This window comes from Diplotaxodon limnothrissa, linkage group LG7 (assembly GCF_057381915.1).
Source record: "Diplotaxodon limnothrissa isolate DT_005_m linkage group LG7, D_limnothrissa_male_GT1.1, whole genome shotgun sequence".
Taxonomy (NCBI): domain Eukaryota; kingdom Metazoa; phylum Chordata; class Actinopteri; order Cichliformes; family Cichlidae; genus Diplotaxodon; species Diplotaxodon limnothrissa.
In genome coordinates, this window is record NC_140602.1 from 26,550,138 (window position 1) to 26,565,668 (window position 15,531).

Below are 15,531 nucleotides of genomic sequence, written 5' to 3' on the forward strand. Positions count from 1 at the left end.
GTGGTCAATCACAGTTGATTTGTGATTCAACAAGGATTCAATCCAATTTTGATTATAGAGAAGCAAATCACAACAGCAGTTGCCTCAGTGCCCTTTATACTGTAAGGTAAAGACCCTGCAATAATACAGAGAAAACAAAGAGATCCCAACAATCAGATAACCCTCTACGAGCAAGCACTTTGGCAACAGTGGGAAGGAAAAGCTCTCTTTTAACAGATAGGGCTACCTGTGAAGACAGGATAAAGAATTATAGTGAGTGAAGAAGACTGTAACTACAATATATGTAAATCACCAAAACTAGCTCAATTAAGGCTGAAGCCATTAGTGAGATCTTGTACACTGTGTTTGGTAACCTAGCGGAGAAAAAAAGTTCTGCTTTTGACATCACTGCATCTCTCCAGATTGCCAAGTAGGACCAGATGAGAATGCTATTTGACAGCAAAGGCTACAGTAAGGACACTTCGCCGATGTCTCCCTAGTGTGAATTGAAGCAACGGGTGACCTGGTGGGATTCTGGTGAGTATTAATGTAAAGCTTTGTCTAATCAGTAAAGTCTTAAACAAAATGCAATGGAAAAATTCATTACATGAATCAGCATAGCAATTATTCATCTGCTTTGGTGAGAGTAACTAATTAATAATTATATATGTTAATAACCATTAATAATAACCAATGATGAGATTCAGAGCCGTATATAAACACACAGTGCATCATGGGAAGCCTCCAGCCAGTTAGGCCAGTGTGTTTGTGTGTGTGTATCATGGCAGGGCCCCTGCTTATATAAGAGACTGTTTGCCCTTTAGCCTTTAATTTGGTTCGGTGTCTTGCTCATGGACACTTTGGCATGTGCATTTAGTAGACAACCCACACCTCAGAAATGCTCAGAAGGACAGAGAGATGGACAGAGAGATGGACAGAGAGATGGACAGACATGTCTAATCCTCTCTTGTTTTCTGTGCATCACCAACTTGCCACTTCTTTAGCATTATGGTTTGCTTTAATGTTAGCCTATGAGTTAGGGTCATTCAAATAAGGGTCATGGTTGGAACATGTTGATCAGAAGGATTGTTGAAGCAGGATATCATGGTTATGTAGTTCATATAAATATATATGCCCCACAGGAGATAGCATGAGTATTAAAAACTAAAACTGTGAACACCAAAAGATCATGATTTTTGTCCCAGGTTTGAGTCAGACAAAAAATATAAGTAGAAGTTGCTATTATAGAGTGGTTGGTAATAGAGGGGTAATAAATTGGAAACAAGAAAGTATCAAGAAGGTTCATGCTGTAGTCTATGTACAAAAGCTTGAAAAGCTCTGGGAGACAGTGGTCCCTCGTTTATCGCGGGAGCTGCGTTCCAAAAATAACCTGCAATAGGTGAAATCCGTGAAGTAGCCAACTTTACTTTTTACAATTATTATAGATGTTTTAAAGCTGTAAAACCCCTCACTACACACTTTATACACTTTTCTCAGACAGGCAGGAACATTTTCACACTTTTCTCTATTGTTTAAACACTCTCAAAGTTCAAAGCTTTGTAGAAAAATAAGTCCAGTATTATAAAATGAAACCAAAGGCACCTGCAGGTGCTTTTGGCGGTGCAAAACGCTGAATCAACATTGTTGTTATTTGTTGGGGAGAAAACTTACCAACATACAGTACAGCACTTCAGAGTCACACTGCTAGTGATCGAAGATTTATGTCAATTTGACAAGCTGGACACATTCTGTGCTGTACAGAAGACGAGATTGATTCACAATGGTCTACAGCTGATCAGGACGCAGAACACAAACTTTTATTCTTTATTCCCATTAGACCCTAATGGAAATAAAGAAGAAAGGTCTTTATAGTGTGCCACGTGTTTCATCTATTAACCTGCAGCCACACCCAGGAAACCAGATGAGTCAGGTTTAATGAATCTGAGCTCAGTGAGAGACAGAGTGAGACTGAATCAGATAAAAGTGTGCATGTGATCAGGAATGTCAGCTATGTGAGCTGACCTGCAACTGCTCTTAATCCAAAGCTCTTCTTTATGCCTTCATATTTCATGTCTCTCTGCTTTTCATTTTCTTCCCAATTCCACGTAACAAGTATTCTCCTTTGTGGCTCATTTTTATTCTTTCCTTTTAAGTTTTACATTTCCATGTTTCTCTCATGAAACCTGTCTGATTACTAATACACACATCTTATCTGACCTGCAAACACTTCTGATTTTATTGCTTTTTTTCCGCTCAATTACACAACTCTTTTTTACTCCACTCTTTCCTTCTCGTGCTTCAGCCTCAGGGGTTTCAGTTTAATGTGTTCTTCTGTTTAATGGTTAGTGCTTTTCCTTTTTCTTCTTCACACTCGTCTTTACTATGGAGACCACTTTTTTCCCCCAAAGATAACATCTGGCATACTTTAGTGAAGTAAGACATGCTTTTAGCAACACCTCACACACATTTTTCTGCAGGTCCTGCTCTTGTATGTCTGATATGTGTGGTATGTCCCAGCTTCAAAGGTAAGTTAGTTTTGTGTGTTGAGGTGTGACAGGTGGTGATGCTGTAGAACAGGTTTTTATCTGTGTCACGTGTTTTTCTGGTTGGTTTCCAGTGTAACAATACAGGGTGGAGGTCATACGCGCACACATTCCAGCATACAATGGGATGTCACTCAGGCCTCTTGACTGCTAGTCACAATAGGATCTGCATACCAGTGTCTTGTCCTACGTCAGATGATTTTATGATTGCTTTTACTTTACCCTACTGTTTGTTCAAAAAAGGAAAAATATGGATGACTTTCAGCCCATACTTCAAAAATCACTGATGCAAATGAAAATGAGAATGAGCTTTAGTTTTTGTATTGTTTTTGTTTTTTGTTTATTTTGCAAATTTTTCTATTTTTAATAAGTAGATTTATGTTACGACTCTGAATGAAGCAGAAATTTTCATTGTAAAATGAAACTGCAACTTCACAAGATGTGATTTACTTTTACTATGTAAGCAGTAGCCTAGTGAAAGTTCTTCATCTTTGTATTATAATTCAGTAAAAAGGACTAGATGTTACAGTCCCTGATAATGCTTTGCTTTAGATGGAGAGACTCTTGAGGGATGGCTGTTATGAGGAAAAGCAGCCCAGAAACTTTACCAGCAGCACACATCGTTGTGTGCATCAACTTTCGGTCTTTTCCCCAGGCTAATTTTCCTTGGTTAGGTTTAGGGATTAGAGATCTGATCTAGATTAGATATTAAGATTTGGGACACATCGTCAGTAGTGGACCTTGGATTCATCGGGTGTTTCGGCCATTATCACTAGACACCCTCATCCAAGGAGGCCCTGCCAGGGTTGATCAGGCCCTGGAGTGTGTCACTGGTTTATGTTAAATTGTTATTTCTTCTTCTTTCTTCTGTTTAGTTTTCTACAGTTTATTCTATCTATTCACTACAACTGAGCAATAATACTTACCTCTTTAGCATTTATGGAGTCTCACTTCTTCAAAGGGATAGAAAAGGTGATAGAGAGAAGTAAGACAAAAGGGACAAGATAGGAGAGAGCAGAGAGGAGACCCGGAAGGGCCATTAACATTAACACAGCAGTGTTAAAATAGTAGTAACAGTAATTTCCCTGCATGTGCAAACTTATCTTTTTGGAATCAGAATCAGAAAACTTTATTAATGCCTGAGGAAATAATGCAAAAAGCTGGCAATTTATTGTCCAAGCTGACTTGGTTGAAGTCACCCAAAATAGAATGAAGGCACTCGGGTGCGCAGTCTGTTACTGGGCCATGGCAGAGTGAACAGTGTCACATGCAGCTGTGGGGCTAGCAGAGGGAGCAGCATAAACAGCCACCATGGGTAAATTCCCTGGGCAAATAACACGGCCTGAGTTCGAGAGCGCACAGTTCAATGTCAGGGCAACAACTCCGCTCTTTCATTGTTATGTGAACAGGGTTACACCACCAGTTGTTAACAAGAATAGCAAGCCCGCCTCCTTTCTGTTTTCCACACGTGAGGTGTGAATTCAACAAAAGTTCCATTATATTTGAACATAGTAGTGAAAAACCTTTTATACTGCTACAACCTCAGCTAATCTTAGCACAACATACCAAAATGTCATAGACTGGTCCATCTGTGGCACAGTCACTTTTATATTGTCATTTCAGTAACAACATGGAATCCCTGAAGATGACAAAGAAGGACTTTAGGGGAAAATGTGTAAGTGGCTGGTGATTAGTTCCTCACAGGAGCTAGCAGAACTCAGTTGGAAAGAGGGTGCTGCAGCAAAATCCTCCTTGTGAGAATCCTCGATCTGGTCTCTACACTCACCACACCTGTTACCACCACTTGATTAAATGCATTACTGCAAGAGAAAAATTTATTAAGATACATCTTCTAAATTGCAAACTTTATTTTGTTAGGTTGTGTTGACTGAATAATTTTGAGAAACTCCATCAACTTAATTTTTTATTTAATTTGAAATTAAATCCCAATTTTAATGGGTTTAAAGTGAAATTCAAGGTGCAGTTAATTAAATCAGGTAGATAATGTGTTGCATGTTTAAGGTAAGTAACATTTGTTTTACAAATAGCAGTTCTACTAAAGCAATGTTATGAGCAGTAGTGGATTTGTTTATGATGTTACGCTCATGTTACAAATGTACCATACCACATGTAAGTAATGCTAATATTTAACACTGTATATAGTCATTCTGAACTTTAGCATAGAAGTGGATAATACTTATGAGAGCAAAGCACGATTAAAACGTTGCTTTTTAATTATATCTAATTTCAGTCACAGACTCTTTTTTGTTGTTTGTGTGTTTAAAAGTTAGACGCCTTCAAACTGTGAATACTTCTGTGAGAAGGATACCTGCTACATGATATTACATTGTAAATGATTTTGGTTACTGTTGCGAAACAGCTACGTATTGTTCTTGATCTTAAGAGCTGTATGTATCATTATTACTTTTTTAACACATCAAGTTTCGTGAAATATTGTTGATATGATTTTGGCAGTAGCATCCTGGCATACACTATGTGAATGCCAGGACATTAAGACTTTACGTAAGCGATTTGCGCATAGATAAACATTATTTAATATTTTTAAAAATATATTAAATTATAACTGTGGTGGATTATCTGTCTGCAGTTTTAAGCAAGTTTAAATTGTGAAGCCTGACATTTGTTTGTAATAAGGGTTAACGTTTCTTACAGCAATTTTTCTGTATGTGTTGTCTACAGATAAAAGAAGAGTTCAAGAGAATAACCACTGTAAGCTTTGAATCTACCTTCATGGCTAAACTTGACCATTGGACCCAAATACTGATGGATGCAGTTTCATCAAGGGGAGGAGCTAAAGGAGTGAGAGTCAGGCAAGTTCCTGAGGTATGATAACTGTTTAGACTTTGGTTAACTTCAAAGTGCAGTTAGTTGGCAGTCACCCATATAGTTTATACTCATTTCAATACTTTGTCTATTTTTTCTTGACAGCTATGATGGCATTTGAAACAACTTTTCCTAGATTATGAAGTGTCTGTGTTTTTCTCATCCACTTAATTTAAACTCCACGCACCCAGTCAAAGAAGAAGTCCAGACCACAAAAAGTCATCACAGATTCATTTTGTTAGACAGTGATTGCTTAAGGTTTGCATAATTTATCCATTCTGTAGCAATATTTGTCACAGTCTTTACTTATATGCTAATCCAACTGTGTTTTGACATTTCTAAAGAATAATAAAGTAATCAAAAACAGAATAAGTGGAGACCCTAACTTTGATGAAAATACAGTTTTGCTCTATTTAAACTAATGTCAGTGTATAAGGCCTTGAAATTACATTATTATCAACAGTGTGACAAGATTTTTGTGTCAAAATAACGCCGTTTTTCCTCTTTCCTCATGCACATATACAAACCAGATATGCAGTTTGAAATCAAACCTGTACAAGTGATACATTTCCTGGCCTCTGGAGGGCACCAACACCTCAACTAAACAACAGAGGTGGACTTTGAAGTGGTCATGTATTTGTTTGCTTGTTTTGCTTGTTTTGTTGGTTATGAGTCCAGATTGTACACCATGGTTTTTCTCCATGTACAGCACTTCTGTCTCTCTCCAGCATATCTGCCTGCCTGTGTTCCTGTATTTTAAAAAAACTCATCCTGCTTTGAGATGTATTTAAGATTTGTATGTCTCTCCGGCCCAGGAACTAAGGTTCCAAGGAAGTCTGTTCTGTGTCTGTGCACTACCTTCAATAGAGGTCCTGTTTGAGCACATTGGCATGGACCTCATTGAGCTGTTTCACTGGAGTGCACAAGGTTATCACATTGTATTAGTTTTGGTGGATTATGCAACTCAATATCCAGAAGCAGAATGCAGCTAAAAAAGTTACGACTCTGAGTTAAGCAAAATAAAGTTGAAGGGACTGTAAATAAGCATTGATTGCAGGTGTGCAGTTGGGTCATTCTACTACAAGATCATAGTAGCATACAGAGCACTGACTGAAATGAAATATTTTGAGATGAACAAGGTTTTTCATGTTTTTCTACATTTATGCATAAATATTAGGTAAGATATAATCAGATATTAACACATCCTATAAGTAAATAAAGATGTATTCTGTCAAATCCTAAGTATCATAATCAGTCCTGAGTCCTTTTTTCCTTCAGCCTACACTGATAGTGAATTCATGCAATCAATTCCCTAGATATGCCTTCAGTGCAATCCAGTCTGTTCTTAGCATTGATTCTTACTTTTGGAACTGGATAGCTGAAACAAATCACTCTGTAACAGATGGTGAAGGTCAAGGGCCGAGGGTTCTCATGTGAAAAAAGCTCAGTGATACTTTTATAGTTAGCTTATCGTCTTTTTGGTGATCTGACAGAGTGTGAGCAGCAGTCCTGACAGATGCTGGGGGTCGTGGTCTCATGGCTTTCAGGACATTGTCTTGATAAATTTAATCTGCACTCAGTAATAGGCTTCTCTAGACTGCATTTTGTCTTTGAGTGTTGAACCACACAGTACATTGAATTAATAACTGTGACTGTCTGCATGTGGATTGCAGTGCAAAGAGCACTTTTAGTGGTAAATAAGTTTAAAACAAAAAGAATGCAAACATCATTTCTGATTTTTTATTACATTATTCAGTTTAAATCATTTTATTGACATGGCACTAATTCACAACAAAAGCTGTCTTTATGCAATATAATTAAGAATCTGGAGGATGTCTGTGTCCTGAATAAAACTGTGAGCTGGTTTTAACAGGAGGGGCCTGAAAGCTAAAGGCTCTTCCTCCCAAACTCTAATAACCACAAATGCACCAGCAGTCTGAGAGAAAAGTGCAATATTGGCATAAAACGATACCATGGAGTCTTTGTCTGAATCTGTATTATTGTAGGGTCTTTACATTATGATATAAAAGCAACTGTTGTTGTGATTTGGGATCTGGTCATTCAGGACTCTGCCAGTCAGTGAAAGGATTTCAAATTCAAATCTAGATGTAAAAGTGAAGTTTGTATTCCCTGTTACTATTCTCACCTTTCAGACACACCTAAATAAGGACTTTCAGGGAGTTTTTAGAAAAACTTGATAATAAATGTTGGCATACATAAATCAGTGTTTGTAATTAGTGTTGTTTAAAAAAATCCAATTGGGCATGCACAGAAAGTCTGAAGGGAGAAAGAAGTTAATAATAATAATAATAATAATAATAATAATAATAATAATAATAATAATACATTTTATTTGAAAGCGCCTTTCAAAACACTCAAGGTCGCTGTACACAGTAGAATAAAAGCAACATAAAAGCAAGAAGTTTACAGAATCATAAAAGCATAAGACATAAACAAATAAAATAGGAGAGTGGAAAGGTTATGTGGGATAAGCTATTTTGTACAAGTGGGTTTTGAGTTTGGACTTAAAGAGAGAGAAGGAAGAGATGTTTCTTAAATCAGGAGGTAGGGAATTCCAGAGTCATGGAGCAGAGCAGCTGAAAGCCCTGCTCCCCATGGTTGCAAGACGGGGGGAAGGGACGGAGAGTGAAAGGGAAGAAGAAGATCTGAGACAACGAGATGGGGCGGTGATCTTAACCAGGTCAGAGAGATATCGAGGAGAGAGATGATGAATAGCCTTAAATGTGTACAAGAGTATTTTGAAATTGATGCGATATTTGACCGGGAGTCAATGAAGCTGCTGCAGGACAGGAGTGATGTGGTGGGCAGAAGGGGTCCTGGTGATGACACGGGCAGCAGAGTTCTGGCAGTTAATGACATAATGTGTCATTCTAGACTAGAATAAAATATATAGATAAACTCAAGCAGCACACAGACAGTTTCTACAAATGTTAGTGAAAAATGGGTTGCTCTCAGAGGCTCAGTGAATTCCAGCATTGTACTGTGATAGCTTGTACCAATATGTCTTGTGTCTTCATCACAGCCTCACTAACTTCCTCTTTGCTTTATATTATTACCACTAGATGGTGCTGTCAGCTGACTGTAAATATATGCTGCTCTTGTTTGTTCAGAGGAGGTTGGTTGCTGCATCCATTGTTTGCATCTCAGCTGTTCTTCTTTTGATTCTGTTTTGTGCTTCTGTCTGCATTTCTCTCCTCATGTTGAACTTCACTGCATCTCACTTTCCCTTTAAAGCCAACTTTTTAAACAATCAATCACCATTTGTCACCTTCATATGGTGTCATCACAGTGACAATAAAGGCATTATGTGTGTGTGTGTGTGTGTGTGTGTGTGTGTGTGTGTGTGTGTGTGTGTGTGTGTGTGTGTGTGTGTGTGTGTGTGCACATAAAATCACTGAAAATTCCCAAATTATTCGGACTCTGTTGTTCAGCTGGATGTCGGCTGTCAGCTGCGGCAGAGAAATGAAAGATGTGCACAGCTTCAGAGAAGAAGAAAAAAAGCTGACCGACAGTCAGCAAACGGTCGGCACAGTGTATTGTGGGACATCCGACTGTTTCTCCAAAGGTGCTAAATTATATTCAAACAGCTCAATAACTGAGAACACCTTGTATTGCCACAATGTGAGCCTCTTGAAATAAAATCAATTACGTTCATGATTTATCAAATGAAATGTCAGTATCTTGAAGAAAAATGACAGAATTCGCCAAACACTGCCTAGACTCTAAGAGAACAGTGGTGTTTTTTTTATGAAACCTGCTCCTGTTACAGTGGTTGTAATTTATCTTCAATAAACAAGAAGCAGTGGTGATCTGGATATGTCCCTGTAATAACTTTAATAAGACAAAGGCCCTGTGGCATATCCATTTAGCGCACACACAGCACACACCAGATGTGATTTCTGTATAGAAGGAGGCCTTTACTGTTATAATTTCTGAAATCTCTTTCTCGTTTTTTGGCTCTGGGTCCTCGTGGATTCTGTCCTTGATGTCTCTTTCACATGACTCCTACTGTTTTACTTCACTAGCTCTCCTTTCCTTCATAATCCAGCTTCTTTGTTCAGTTTAGTATTGTTTATTAAGCGTCTGAGCATATTGTATTTGGTTGCCAGAGTGTTTCCAAAGTAACCTACAACATAATTTGTCAGGACATTTGTCAAGGTTCTTTTTATTGGAAAAATGATTGCAACATTTAAGTCTAACATAGACATGATATATAACTCATTCTCTAAGCTCACCCATATGGAAAAGATATATATAAATCTTATAAAGTTTTTATCTGTCTTGTGTGAAACTTGTATGAAAAGCATACAAAAGTGAAAACACATATAAGATCCCTTGAAAAATTATATAATGAAACTTGTATGTTTTGTATACTTACTAAAAAAATATATGAAAGTAATGAGAAAGTGGCCACTTTCATAAGTAAATCATATATGTTTTTACTATTTCTTTTCCATATGGGCACATTCTATGCACAAAGAGGTTTATACACAGCTTCTGATATATTTGTACAGCATTAACACTGATGAAGAACATTCGAACAGGCTGTAGACTTTGTCGAAGAACAGAATGTTTCTTAGAATCTTCAGCAGTCTTCAGATTGCAGTAACAGGCTGAGGCTTGGATGGAACTCTGACTGAGGTGTCTGTGAGCTGGAGATGGGAAAGAGGTGGGCTGCACAAACAAGAGTCTGAAAGGGAAAATGACAGATAGCACAGATTAAAACCTTGTAGAGTGGAGGCTGATTGGCTCCAGGGGCGGATGATTGGACTACTGACGTCTTTTTCTCATTATGGGATATAGTGTGTAGAATTTTGAGGTAAAAAAAGAAAAAAAAGAAAAAGAAAAAAAGGGAATTTAATTAATTTGGAATTTTGTAACATGGCAAACTGTGGGACAAGTGAAGCACTGTGAACACTTTCCAGATGCACTGTAAGTTTATCTAAAAAATTGCCACAGCTATGAGTTGTTTTCTTGTTTTTGTTCTCTGCTAGAGAAAGAAATCAGCTTGTTTTTTGTTTTGGAATTAAAAATTTATTAAGTTTTAAAGTGTCAAACTCAGTTTCATTAAGGCCGTACTGGGAAAATTGAATGTCAGTCATTATTGATCACTCAAAGTGCCCTTACACTTACAGGCCTATTACCCATTCACAGTGCACTTTATCAAGTTTATTTGTCATATACAACGGTACATCATTACTGGGATCAGAGAGGCTTCTCTGGGCCTTCCTCCTACAGCTGTCGGGGGCATGGTCTGTGACCCAGCTCTTTGAGCTATTTAGAATTGTTGATGTCTTTTGGTAAAGTATTGTTTAGTTCGTGTGTTGTTCTTAGTTGAGGTTGAGTTGAGAATTTTGTATGTTTGATTACTTATGAGTAGGGATGGGTATCGTTTAGGTTTTATCCGATACCGGTGCCAAACCGGTACTTTTGAAACGGTGCCGGTGCTTAAACGGTGCTCAAACCGGTGCTTGAAGAATGGAGAAAACAAAATTGGTCCTAAAACCTCTCATGTTCAGCTGTTTTTTTTGTAAAAAGATAACAATGTTAGCCTTTCTGCAGCTATGGGGCATATATGGTATCACTCTTGGCTGGAAGCAGTGCTTAAACAATGGAAAAAACACAAACTTTGTCCAAAAACCTCTCATGTTTAACTGTTTTCCACTTTTTCTTTGGTCATTTTAGCCTTTTTGGCCAGGGTGAAGGGAGTATCTGCCATCAAACAAGAAGACAGCCGCATGTAGCTATGATGATGTTTGCTAGTTCACCTTACATGCATTAATGTAATAACGTGGTTAGCCTACTCAACGTAAATTACACACGAACAACATTAAAGCACCGAAATGTGCGCTGCTTTTCGGTCTGGTTACTACCATTTATGACAGAACCGGTGCCATGATGGCACCGGATACCGGTACCCATCCCTACTTATGAGTATTATTTTCGTTTTTAGTATTATTATTTAGTGTGTCTTAGTTGAGTCTGGTCTATGTTTCTTCTAGTTCTCCGTGTTCTCCGAGTCTTTTCCTGTCTTCTGTGTAGTCTGTCTTGTCCCCTGTGTTAATCGTGTAAGTTATGCCCGTGTCTTCATCTATCGATGTTTCCTGTGTTATTTTGAAAGGTCTAGTGTTTCCATGTTCGCTGTGTTTAGTTTCACTTCCCTTGTAGCATCATGTTCATTTATGTCAGCTGTGTTTCTCCAGGTGTTTCCACTTCCCTCTTTACCCTTCTGTGTATTTAAGTCCTCTGTCTTCCTCTGTTCAGTGTCTGTGCGTCTGTTTTCCTCCCTCCCCGTCAGGTTTCAAGTGTTTCATGATTCTGTTCTGTTCATGTTCATGCTTGTGGTACAATCTGCTGCTTTCAGTTCATGTGCAGGAGGAGGAAAATAGTAAAGCAGTACTGTGATGCAACTTTTGAGGAGTGTGTATATGGACATTACATTTATTTTTATTCTACAAAAGGACCAGAGCAAGGGAACGTGTGTCCAGGACAGAAACAACTGTAATATATTGCTAACATAACTGCTGCTCTTTGCAAGTAGATGTACAGACAGGAAGCTAATGCAGAGCTATCCAAGAACACAGGGTAATGATAAAGCTGCCCGTATGTGACCCCAGTCCAGCAGCTAGACCCTGTGTGGTGCCCAAATTCTTTTGAACCCCTTAAAAGGGGGACTATGTATAAAAAAAAAATTCCTAAACAGCTTATGTAATAATTTTGTTTCCCACTGAATTCAAGCTTCAGTCACAGAACCCAAAGACACCCAGCCTAGGGCAAATACCACATTGTGTCTTCTGTAAAAACATGTACAGGTAATTCATTTCAATTCAATTTTATTTATACAGTGCCAAATCACAGCAACAGTCGCCTCAAGGCGCTTTATAATGTAAAGTAGACCCTACAATAATACTTACATACATAGAAACAGAGGCTACAAACCTCACTGCTCATCATTGCTATGCCTTGGACCATGTTGAAGATCAGGCTCTGGTTAATGGGCTGGGTTTTTACATCACTCTGGACACTGGCTTTGTGTTACCGTGTTTTTGGTGCAGATTCTTGTGCCAACAGTTTAATGCAGGTGTTTCTGTTCCAGGCACAGTTTATGCTTATTATGCTTACTTACTATGCTTGCTCTTGTCCTTTCTCGCAATAAAAATGACAGTGAAAATTTCATTTATATTGCACCTTCCAATACATGAAAACTCAATATGCTTAACACAGGAAATGAAGAAACATTGCAAAGAACTGTACAGGTTTAAAGTAGTAAAAGGGTAAAACAGCACAAATGTAAAACTATTTTTAAAGGCAATTCTATAATGAGTCAGTTTCAGATTTTTAAGTGATAGAAAACAGTTCTGGTAACATTGTTGATGTGATTATCGAAACTGAGGTTACTATACTTAAATCACAAAATTACAAGAAAAATGTAGCTGTAATTAAAGCAATTAAAGTCAGCAACAGCATTTTTTTTTCTTGAGTGAAGGAAAATACAGTGAAACAATCTTTTCAAGGGACAATGTATGTCCTAGCAGGACTGTTGCCTACATTGTTAGGACATAAAACCATATCCACATAGTATTACATAGTCAAAGACAGAGAAAAAGAGAATGCAGATGAAGCAGACAGAGTGACAAGTATAGATGTTTCCAGGTAACGGTCTGCAATATGCTGTAATATTGTGAACTAGTGCATTAGCAGTAGTTTTTGATGTGAAATGTGTGGTGAGACTTAGAGTCTTACAGGGTAACTGTGGAATGCTACTTTGGTGCCATGAAGCCAGAATAAGCCACCAGAAAGAGGCTCTAATGCCACTTAATGGGCAATCGTGGTTTGTGTGTGTGAGTGTGTGTATGTGTGTGTGGGGAATAGGTTGTTGAGGTCTGCTGACTCGTGGGCTTTTGTGGTGAAGGAGCATTAGTAAAAAGGAGAGGAAGCATTTGTGAATCATAAGAACTTCGCAATGGGATTTAAAACAGCACTGGATGTGTGGTCTGCTTCCATTAACGTGGCTGAATGGGTAGAGATCAAGTCATAAAGTTGGTTTGGGAGTGCATGTGTGTATGTGCTATGAAACAGGGTTATGAAAGTGTGTGTGTGTGTGGGTGTGTGTGGAGGTATAGGAGGACTGCTGACATCAATATAACAACATAAAATCATAAACAGCAGGGATAAAATGCCTCTTATCGATGACTTAAAAGATAAAGTGACCACAGGTAATTGGGTTGTCCAGGATTGGTTTACACCTTCATCTGCACTTTGAGCAGTTTAGTAAAAAAACAAACAAAACAAGATCAATTTAAACGAGGCAGATTGTTTGCCATCTTATCTGAAAATCAGCAAGAAACCAAATACATTAATGGATACAAATGAGGAAATATTGTCCCGTAATGTGCTGAGATAAGAGGAAAAGCCATTAGAAAAGATTAAGTTGTATTTATTTCAAAGCCAACTGGCATTGGGTGTGCTAAAATGCTTGTTTCTCAACTTAAAATGAACAATCATAGTCTGCAGTGAGTGAAGTCACTGAGGCAAAACATCAGACAACACATGGAAATGGGGTAAAATATAAATCTTCTGGCATCCATACAGTTTGTGCTATTTATTCAGGTCCATACGATGGACAGCAGTCTAAGCAGAGATTCTCAGTACTTCATCTTTACTGCCACCTCCTCCAGCACTTCCAGGGAAACACTGGGGCATTCTGAAGCAAGCCAAGACGTTTTCTCTCTCATGTGGCTCTGTCTCAAGGCCTCATCCAAGCCCTTGAAACTCTTCACCTGGTAGAAAGGTGAATTCCTCACATTATTTCAACTTCTCCCCGATGCAAACTTTACATTTTTTGGCTGGGAACTATGGCCTCAGAAAAATTTGTATTCCTGCTGCTTCACACTTGGCTGCAAACTTCTCTAGTGAATCTTACAGTGCATCTGAGATGTATTCACAGCACTTCACTTGTTCTTTTTTGTCATGTTGCAGCCTTATTAAAAAAAAAAAAAAAGATAGGTTAAATTCGTTTTTTCCTCAAAATTCTACACACAATACCCAATAACAACTAAGTTAAGTGTTTGCTTGAAATTCTTGCAAATATTTTCCAGAGGTGCACTGTTCCATCACGCTGCCTATGCTCCACCACTATTGGGCCAACACCTCCATCAGTGAAGGTACAGGTGTTTGTCTGGGTTGCTGGTGGTGCCCATCCTGTCAGGTGTGTCAGCAGGTGAACCAGCTGGCCATCCCGGGAGTGCCACAAGTTACTGCTGATGGAGAGTCAGTTTGAGCGCATGGACCTCAGGCCATTTTACAAGAGTGCACGTGGACATTGCTTGATATTAGTTATGTACAGGGAGTGCAGAATTATTAGGCAAGTTGTATTTTTGAGGAATAATGTTATTATTGAACAACAACCATGTTCTCAATGAAGCCAAAAAACTCATTAATATCAAAGCTGAATGTTTTTGGAAGTAGTTTTTAGTTTGTTTTTAGTTTTAGCTATTTTAGGGGAATATCTGTGTGTGCAGGTGACTATTACTGTGCATAATTATTAGGCAACTTAACAAAAAACAAATATATACCCATTTCAATTATTTATTTTTACCAGTGAAACCAATATAACATCTCCACATTCACAAATATACATTTCTGACATTCAAAAACAAAACAAAAACAAATCAGCGACCAATATAGCCACCTTTCTTTGCAAGGACACTCAAAAGCCTGCCATCCATGGATTCTGTCAGTGTTTTGATCTGTTCACCATCAACATTGCGTGCAGCAGCAACCACAGCCTCCCAGACACTGTTCAGAGAGGTGTACTGTTTTCCCTCCTTGTAAATCTCACATTTGATGATGGACCACAGGTTCTCAATGGGGTTCAGATCAGGTGAACAAGGTGGCCATGTCATTAGTTTTTCTTCTTTTATACCCTTTCTTGCCAGCCACGCTGTGGAGTACTTGGACGCGTGTGATGGAGCATTGTCCTGCATGGAAATCATGTTTTTCTTGAAGGATGCAGACTTCTTCCTGTACCACTGCTTGAAGAGGGTACCTTCCAGAAACTGGCAGTAGGACTGGGAGTTGAGCTTGACTCCATCCTCAACCCGAAAAGGCCCCACAAGCTCATCTTTGATGATACCAGCCCAAA